The 9,371-nt window shown below is 40.4% G+C and overlaps 1 pseudogene across 1 annotated transcript; it reads right to left on the bottom strand.

Moving 5' to 3' along the window:
• Positions 1 to 353: 353 nt before the first annotated feature.
• LOC104667511 lies at positions 354 to 4,386 on the bottom strand (annotated as a pseudogene). The gene has a single exon (XR_748686.2). The product of XR_748686.2 is annotated as a matrin-3 pseudogene (transcript).
• Positions 4,387 to 9,371: the final 4,985 nt, after the last annotated feature.

Genomic DNA, 9,371 nt, shown 5'->3' on the forward strand with positions numbered 1-9,371 from the left:
TGGTAGGCTTAGGAAGGCAGACTGCTTGAGCCCAGAAGTTCCAGACCAGCCTGGGTAACATGGCAAAACCCCATCTGAACAAAAATACAAAAATTAGCTGGGAATGGTGACGTGCATCAGTAGTCCCAGCTATTTGGGAGGCTGAGGTGGGAGGATCACTTGAGCCCAGTAGGTGGAGACCAGCCTGGCCGACATGGCAAAACCCCCATCTCTACTAAAAATACAAAAATTAGCCGGGCATGGTGGCACACGCCTGTAGACCCAGCTTCAACAAAAAGATATAGAAAGATTCACAAAGACATACAGTAAATGAAAAAAGGTAAATTGCAGAGCAGTAGGTGTACTGTGAAATCTTTTTTTTTTTTTTTTTTTGGTTAACATTCCAAACATGTATAACCAATGAACATGGCCTAGGGTTTTCTTTTTATTGGTATTCACTTCAGTAACTTGAATCCACAGATATAAGCAGTATATAACCAGAAAGTTACAAGTAAACACAAATTATACATGCAAATTTCTGTTCACAGAGGTCACATGTGCAGGTACATGAATTAGAAGCGTGCATCTAGGATTATGGCCAAACTGTTTTAAAAATGCAGAAATGTAAAATTACATCTTGAAAATATGAAGAGATGGTCTACACACTTCAAAAATCAAATGTTGCTTATACCAGAGATGTATGACAATTATGGGATTCAAGTGACAAGCAGTAAGATCTCAAAAATTAATACTGGTCAAAGAGAACGGGAATATTTTTACATTTCACTGAAAATACATTGACTACTAGAATACGAAATCTAGCAGGAACACAGGGAAAAAATTACAAAATCTAAAGCCAATTACTTAATATTTCTTATTACCTAAACAACAGCATGACATTAACAGAAAACTGCACCTGCATTTGAATCGCCAATCTCACGTTAATGAAGTTCTCCAAAAATGAAATGCAACCAAAAGAGGTTCAAACTCCAAATCAAAGTCTGCAAGGCTCAGATTAAAACATGGAATGTTTCAGATGAAAGTAATAAAAATACTATTGGTTTTGTTCTTTATTGAATGGAATAAAATGTTGACATTTCTTTGAAACTTGGAACTACTAAATTTCATTTTTCCAAATGGTTCTACATTTCTTTCTTAGTGGTGCAAGTTGTCTTAAGTAGCTTAGGAAGTCAATCTCTACAAAGTACTTCTGTCCATTGCCATTTTGATAAAACAAAAACTATTCATTAACTTAACCATATGTGTATTTTTTTTTGCTATAACACTTAACACATGAACAGACATCTATTATTTCTCCACTAAAACAAAAGAGTACAATAGTTTTCTTCTAACTATCAGTATTGTATTTAAAAAAGGTTAACATTAAAAACGAAGAACCATTATTTTCTTTGAAATCATTAAATCTTCTTGCACATCTTAAGTTTCCTTCTTCTGTCTGTGTTCTTCTGCCAATTTATTCAGAAATTTCTTTAATTTCTGATAATGAGGAAGGCTGCTGCAATGAGTATTCTTTGCAACTTCTTCATTTGTATAAAAGAGGGAACACAGCTTACAGTAAAACCCTGTTTTAGGTATCACATAGTCTATACCAACAGGAACATTGGGCTGATATGGTCCAATTCTATACTCATCTGGGATTGTATAGTCCTCCTTGTTCTCATCACTTTGACCATCTGCGTTTTCACTTGTATCCTTGTTGGGATCATCAGCGTTCTCAGCAGATTCAGCACCTGGTTCTGTGTTTTCCTCATTTTTAATTCCATTTTCCAACGCTGCTTCGTTTTCTTGATCAAGTTCCTCGATCTTGTCCACCTTTTTAAGCTTTTTCTTTGCTGCTGCTGAAGCACTTGCATCTTTTTTCACAGCTTTATCTGAAGGTTCCTTTTTCCCATCAGAAGCCACATCACCTAAATTAGCAAGATCAGTCTCGTCTCCCACTGAACTGCCACTTTCTAGCAGGGCTGCTGCTTCTTCTTCATCTACAAGTAGCTCACCTTTAGATTCAAGAAGCATATTAGGTTCCTGCTCTGTCTGGTCATCCTTTGTGTCTTTCTCACCATCTTCACCGGACTTCTCTTCTTGTTCTTTACCTTCGGTTGAACTTTCAGTCTTCTGGGAACCATCAGTTTTGGATTTCTTATCACTTGGAGATTCTTTGCCGTCTGGAGAGTAAGATCTTTTTCGGGATTTATCTTTTTTCAGTAAATCAATGCCTCTGTTTGGAATCCTCAGTACCAGTTTTTTATATTTCTCAGACAGGTCAACCTTCACACATCTCCCCTGAAACCAAAGGGCTTTTTTCAAACAATGGTCAACCATTGCCATTGCATCTTCTCTTGTCTCCATCTCAATAAAAGCCTGACTTTTCATCCTCATCAATACGTAATTCTTTATTTTCCCATAAGACTCAGCAAGCTTGAGAACAGCACTATCAGAATAGCCAGAATGGGGCAAATTGCTGAGATGTATCACACGTCCAAGCTCTTGTTTTTGATCAAACTTCTGATCTGGCTTTCCTTCAGGTTTCTTTATTCTTTTATACTTCTGGGATAAATGAACTCTCACTGGCTTGCCAAATACTAACGCTGGTGTGGTTGTGTAATAATCCACGGCAGCCTGAGCATCCTCTGTGGTTGCCATTTCAATAAATGCCTCATTAATTTTATTTAGAATCAGATGATTTGAAATGACTCCAAATGGTTCCACCAGCTGTAATAGCTGGTATCTCAAGTTTTTCCCTCGTTGAAAATCCATGATGTGAACAACTCTGCTAGTTTCCACTCTGCCTTTTTGCATGTGTCTAGGTCCTTGCAGGTTTCCATTTCCAGCACCCAGATTTCCTCTTGGTCCAACTGCTGGTCCCCCAAGATGAAACGAGGGAGGTGGAGGTCCCAGAATTCCTGGTGCTGGATTTGTAGACTGCTGCAACATGAATGGATCACCCATTGTGTGTCCTGTATCATTGTCAGGATTCCATTCTGGGTAGATTTCAAGAAGAAGCTGGCATCGACGACTGTGACTTGCTCCATTGATACGTTGACTCCACTCCTTATTAGAATGAACTGGCAAATCACATATAGAGCACAGATGGGGATAACCCTTCGGTAAGAGTCCATGGAAGTCTTCAATATTGCTACTTGGAGGAGGGCCTCTCTTTTTCTCAAAGAGAGATCTCTCTTGTAAGGGGCCAGGACCACGTCCCATTCTCTCATACTCACTGTCAAATTTATGATAGTTATGCGAGGTCTCACCAAAAAAAGAATCATCCCTACACCTTTCTCCATCTCTTAATCTGTCATCTTCATAATCCATTCTGTCATAATAACCAGATTCTTGAGAACGACTTCCATGGTCATAATCAAGCACTGGGTTGAGACTAGGACCACGATCATCAAAACTATCTCTTCTAAAGTGCCTTTTTTCTTCCCAATCATCCCTAGGTACTCTGTATGGTGGCTCCCGTGTAGCAGATCTGCCATCTCTACCATAACTCAAGGTAGGGCCTTCTTCAGTTCTCCTCCTTTTAAGCTGTAGAAGGATTTGGGGCAAATTCTCAGGAGTAATCTTGTCCTCTGGATAACGACTCAGTTCATCTAAGTCTCTAGCAGACAAAGCTGGCCAAAATGTTACTGGCCTGGTCTGCATCTCCACGGTGTTGAGAAGATAAAGGGAGTGGACCTCTACTTCCAATGTTAAATATAGACTGCAAATTATGGGAAGAAGTACTAGCAGAAGACAGTGCACTATGAGCTCCTTGTTGATTCAATGAAGAACTCATTCCAAGATTCATTAAACTAGCAAGGCGTGCAGTACCCTGGTTCATCCTTCCAAGAGATGCTGGCATACTTAAAGACTGGGTAGCAGCAGCAAGAAGGCCTATTCCTGCTGCAGACAGGTCACGCCCATGACCCTGTGAGTCCCTACCGAGAGATGACTGCTGGAATGACTTGGACATTGTGGAACTAGCTCTTGTCTATTTTATAGATTTAAAAAAAATTTTTTTTAAAGACGGCCAAAAAGAAAGCTCAAACTAGAAAGCTAGGTTAACTTTGCTTCAAAAAAATGGTAACGCCAAGAAAAAGGATCAATAAGGACTGCAGAATCTTCTTCAAGCTGAGAACCAGCAGACAACTATTACTTATCTTGGTGTCACACAGGGCTGTCAGACATCTGGGGTCATGATGGAGGTAGATGATATTCAGGTGAAGGTATCTGAAAACCACACATGCAGACTGTCACCTGCCACTATTTCCTCTCTTCAAATGGGTGAAGGATGCCCTACTTTCAAGTCATCCTGCAGTTGCATCTGCCACAGCTGGCCTCTGCGCACGTGTTCGGAGCTCCGCAGGGCGCAGCAGCACTGGTAGAGGCCGGAGGGGAAAGGTTTTATTTTTTTTTGTGACAGAGTCTTGCTCTGCTGCCCAGGCTGGAGTGCAATGGCATGATCTCAGCTCACTGCAACCTCCACCTCCCCCACTCAAGTGATTCTCCTGCCTCAGCTTCCCATGTAGCAGGTACTACCAGCACCTGCCACCACGCTCAGCTAATTTTTGTATTTTTAGTAAAGACAGGGTTTTACCATGTTGGCCAGGCTGGTCTTGAACTCCTGGCCTCAAGTGATCCACCCACCTCGGCCACCCAAACTACTGGGATTACAGACAGGGGGCACTGAACCCAACCCATTTTTATGTTTTTAAAGGGTACATGTGTGTCTGTATGTAGATATCTGTGTACATAGATACATAGACAAAATACTGCACTAATGCCAATTGGTAACGATGGTTATTCACATCTTAGGAGGGGAGTGGGAGTAAGAGATTGAAGGACTTTCATCTAAACAAAAAAAAGTGAGACATGATTCATTGAGGAAAAACAGCATGTAACTTCTATGGTATTCCCATCAAAACTACATAACTTGAATATAAACATGAGAAAACTATCAAAAACAAATTGGGGGACATTCTACAAAATAATGGACTTTTCAAAACTATCAGTGTCAGGAAATGCAAAGAAACACTGAGTTACTGTACCACATTAAAGGAACAACTGGCAACATCCAACATCCAGATCTAGGTTAGAGGACAGTACTATATTAACGTTATTTCCCTGATTTTTATATTTACATTATGGTTATGTAGGGGACCACCTTGGTTTTATTTTTCAGGTTGAACACACTGAAGTATCTGGAGTAAAGGGGCATCATGTCTGAAACTGATGCTTAAGTGGCTCAGAAGAAAAATTCTGGGAGCTAGAGGGAGAGAGAGAGAGAGGAGTGTGGTAAAAAGTTAACATTTTGGGGATCTGTGTAAAAGGTACATGAGGATTCTTTGTACTGATTCTGCATTTTTTCTCCAAATGTGAAATTATGTCAAAATATAAAATTAAAAGACAAAATGAAAAGAATGAGTGAGAGTTTGCTAGGTAGAGAAGCAGAAGGATCTTCTGTCAAAGGAACAGGATCGGCAAAAGCATCACACAAGTGTGCGAGTCTTCTGTGTTGACAAGCCCTGACTCTGAATATCCAGGACATAGCATGGTGTGGGTAGACAGGGATTAGAGGGATGATGAGCAGCATAACCCACAAGTGGACATATTTCCCTGCTACCTAAGATTGGAAGTGAAGACTTTAGGCCTCCATTATGCCCAGCCTCAAGTCTTGCAAGACATAACATGAGTTCTCATGGCGGCTCAGTCTTTGCATTGGCGATGTCTCTTCATCCAGTGACTGTGTGGAACAATGGAAACCCTAGAATCATGGCTGAAAGGGACATCTTGTCCAACTCTCTCATTTTGCAGAAGGGACAACTGAGATGCAAAATGAAGAAGAGATTTGCAAGGTCCCAGCAAAGGTTAGTGTTGAAACTGGCCTCTGGTTCCCAATCCATCATTCTATTGCACCAAAATCTACATGATAAGGGAGAAGAAATAGAAGGCTAGCAAGGGAAATGACTGAATGTTAAAGTTTGGACTTTTTTATTTGACAAAAATACAAACTTAATGTCTGTACAATTTTAAAAGTAAACAATATAGATACCAATGGTATTGTAGAAACTGTCATCACTTAAGCCAATAGGTTCCAACTGGTAAGTGATATTCAATTCAGGCTCCTAGGTCTGAAGCAGCAATCAACGTAATTCTCAGGAATTGTCAATGACATTGGTACCCATCTGGATTTGTTGAAAAGTTTAACATCCTTTTGTATTATTCATGATTTTGCAGTTCTTCCAATTGCAAGGTGATGGAGAGAGCACGCAATTTTCAACCAGGCTATGAAATCGTTCTTGAAAATTTGGACATTCATATAGATGGCGTTTAATTTTTCTTGGAGACTGCCTTACCTTTTGAAGTAATGAAATTTAAATATATATATAATAAATTATATACATAATATTCTAATTACAATAAAATCCTAGGGATAAAGAACTAGTATTTCAAGGGCACCATTCCCGTTTTTTTTATTCTTCTTAGTTGGAATTTTATTCCTCAAGGCTTAGCTCTTAGTGACTAGAAAATGAATACTGACTAACAAAACTATTGGGATTCTAATTTATTTAAGAATCATCAGATTCTGTACAAGAAATCTTGAAGCATGTCATCAGTAACATGCTGAGAAGCTGCCTAAAAAGGCATGCCTTTCTTTTAAATGTCCATGAGCCCTGGATCCACAGATTATCAGACATGAAGGATCACACATGCTCAAAGAGGGCTTATTTAGGTGTCATCTATAGAGGGGCTGCTCTCTTCAGCTGCCCATCCTGGACCCCAGAATTATGCCTACAGTTTTCAGTTTCCACATGTCTTTGTGGCAATGCTACCATGAATTATTTTACTCAGGACTTTAGATTAACCACAAAATAAACTAATCGAAAATAATTAAGATCATTCTGTCATGTGAGCCACAGTTTACTGCAGTCAACTTAAGCACAATTATATATGATGAACTATAGATGTGATGCTTTGTGTTTCAACCATTATTATCCATTGTTTCTTACTCAATTGGTGAAACCATTAGTAATATGGGGCTTTAAAAGGACTGTCTCTGTGATGTCCTCTTCCTCTGCCTCCCTTCAGGATCTGATATTCTTCTGTGGTTGACTGACCAGTCTGCATGTGGGTGGTGTATTTCTTATATCAGACCTATTGATTGCAGGAGGTTCTGTCTCCCTATCCCCAGTACCTCAAACTTCCTGTTTCCTGTACAGTCTTCAACAACTCTAGTTGCATGGTTCCAGCAATCCTTGTTCTTGTTTGCTATGGACAGATCTGTTAAAATCCTGGAACTGCCACAGTTTCTTCAGAATGTTTGATGTCTCTCTCCAGAGAATGGCTTTTTTCTCATTGTGCTATGCTGTTGCTCTCAGAACTCACCTGCTGGAACTTTCTCTATTATGTGCCTATGCTCAGCTGTGGGGGAACAATAAGAGAGGTTTTATTCCTATTTATTATCATGTATGATAGGAAATAATGAGAAGAAATAATGAAAATAATGATAGGAATAATGAGAATCGCTTGAACCTGGGAGGCAGAGGTTGAAGTGAGCCAAGATCACGCCACTGCACTCCAGCCTGGGTGACAGAGTGAGTGTCCATCTCCAAAAGAAAAGAAAAGAAAAGAAAAGAAATCATAGGTATGTAACCTTCTATGTCTGGCTACTTTCACATAACATAAAAATTTTTGAGGTTCATCCATTGTAGCACATATCAGTACTTCATTCTTTTTTTTTTTTTTTTTTTTGAGACAATATCTGTTGCTGAGGTTGGAGTGTAGTGATCCAATCATGGCTCATTGTAGCCTTGAATTCCCAGATTCAATTAATCCTCCCACCTCAGCCTCCCAACTACCTAGGATTATAGACATGCCACCATGTCCAGCTAATTTTCGTATTTTTTGTAGAGATAGGCTTTTGCCATGCTTCCCAAGCTGGTCTCAAACTCTTGGGCTCAAGCGATCTGCCTACTTCAGACTCCGAAACTGGTGGGATTACAGGCATGAGCTACCTCAGTCAGCCATTTCATTCTTTTTTTTTTTTTTTTTGAGGCGGAGTCTCGCTCTGTCGCCCAGACTGGAGTGCAGTGGCCAGATCTCAGCTCACTGCAAGCTCCGCCTCCCGGGTTTACACCATTCTCCTGCCTCAGCCTCCCGAGTAGCTGGGACTACAGGCGCCCGCCACCTCGCCCGGCTAGTTTTTGTATTTTTAGTAGAGACGGGGTTTCACCGTGTTAGCCAGGATGGTCTCGATCTCCTGACCTCGTGATCCGCCCGTCTCGGCCTCCCAAAGTCATTTCATTCTTTTTAATGGCTGAATAGTATTCCATTATATGTATATACCACTGTTTGTTTATCCATTCATCTGCTGACAGGCATTTGGATTGTTTCCACCTTTGGGTTGTTATGAGTAATGCTACTACAAACATTCATAGACAAGTTTCTATGTGAACATATGTTTTCATTTCTATTGATATACCTAGAATTATTGGGTCATTAAGGTAATCCAGTTTTACTTTTGGAGGAACCACCAAGCTGTTTTCCACAGTGGCTGCATGATTTTACATTCCAAACTGTAATGTACCAGGATTCCTATTTCTTCACATACCTACCAACACTTACTATTTTCAATTTTTTAAGTTATAGTAATCCTACTGGGTGTGAAACGGCATTTCATTGTGATTTTGACTTAAATTTCTTTAATGACCAATAAAGTTGAACATTTCTATGTGAATGTAGGCTATTTATACATCTTCTCTGGAGAACTATTCAAATCCACTATCAATTTTTTTTTTTTTTTTTTTTTTTTTTTTGAGACGGAGTCTTGCTCTGCCGCCCAGGCTGGAGTGCAGTGGCCAGCTCTCAGCTCACTGCAAGCTCTGCCTCCCGGGTTCACGCCATTCTCCTGTCTCAGCCTCCCCAGTAGCTGGGACTACAGGCGCCCGCCTCGTCGCCTGGCTAGTTTTTTGTATTTTTTAGTAGAGACGGGGTTTCACCGTATTAGCCAGGATGGTCTCAATCTCCTGACCTCGTGATCCGCCCGTCTCGGCCTCCCAAAGTGCTGGGATTACAGGCTTGAGCCACCGCGCCCGGCCCACTATCAATTTTTAAATTGAATTGTTTGTATTTTTGTTGTCGAGTCACAATTTTTTTTTATTTTTATTTTTATTTTTGAGACAGGGTCTCGCTCTGTCACCCAAGCTGGAGTGTAGTAGTGTGATCTCGGCTCCCTGCAACCTCTGCCTCTGGGGCTCAATCAATCCTCCTATCTCAGCCTCCTGAGTAGGTGAGACTTCAGGTGTGAACCACCATGTTCAGCTAATTTTTATATTTTTTGTAAAGACAGGGTTTTGCCATGTTGCCCAGGCTGATCTCCAACTCCTGGA

The sequence above is a fragment of the Rhinopithecus roxellana genome, chromosome 16 (genome assembly GCF_007565055.1).
Source record: "Rhinopithecus roxellana isolate Shanxi Qingling chromosome 16, ASM756505v1, whole genome shotgun sequence".
Classification (NCBI taxonomy): Eukaryota; Metazoa; Chordata; class Mammalia; order Primates; family Cercopithecidae; genus Rhinopithecus; species Rhinopithecus roxellana.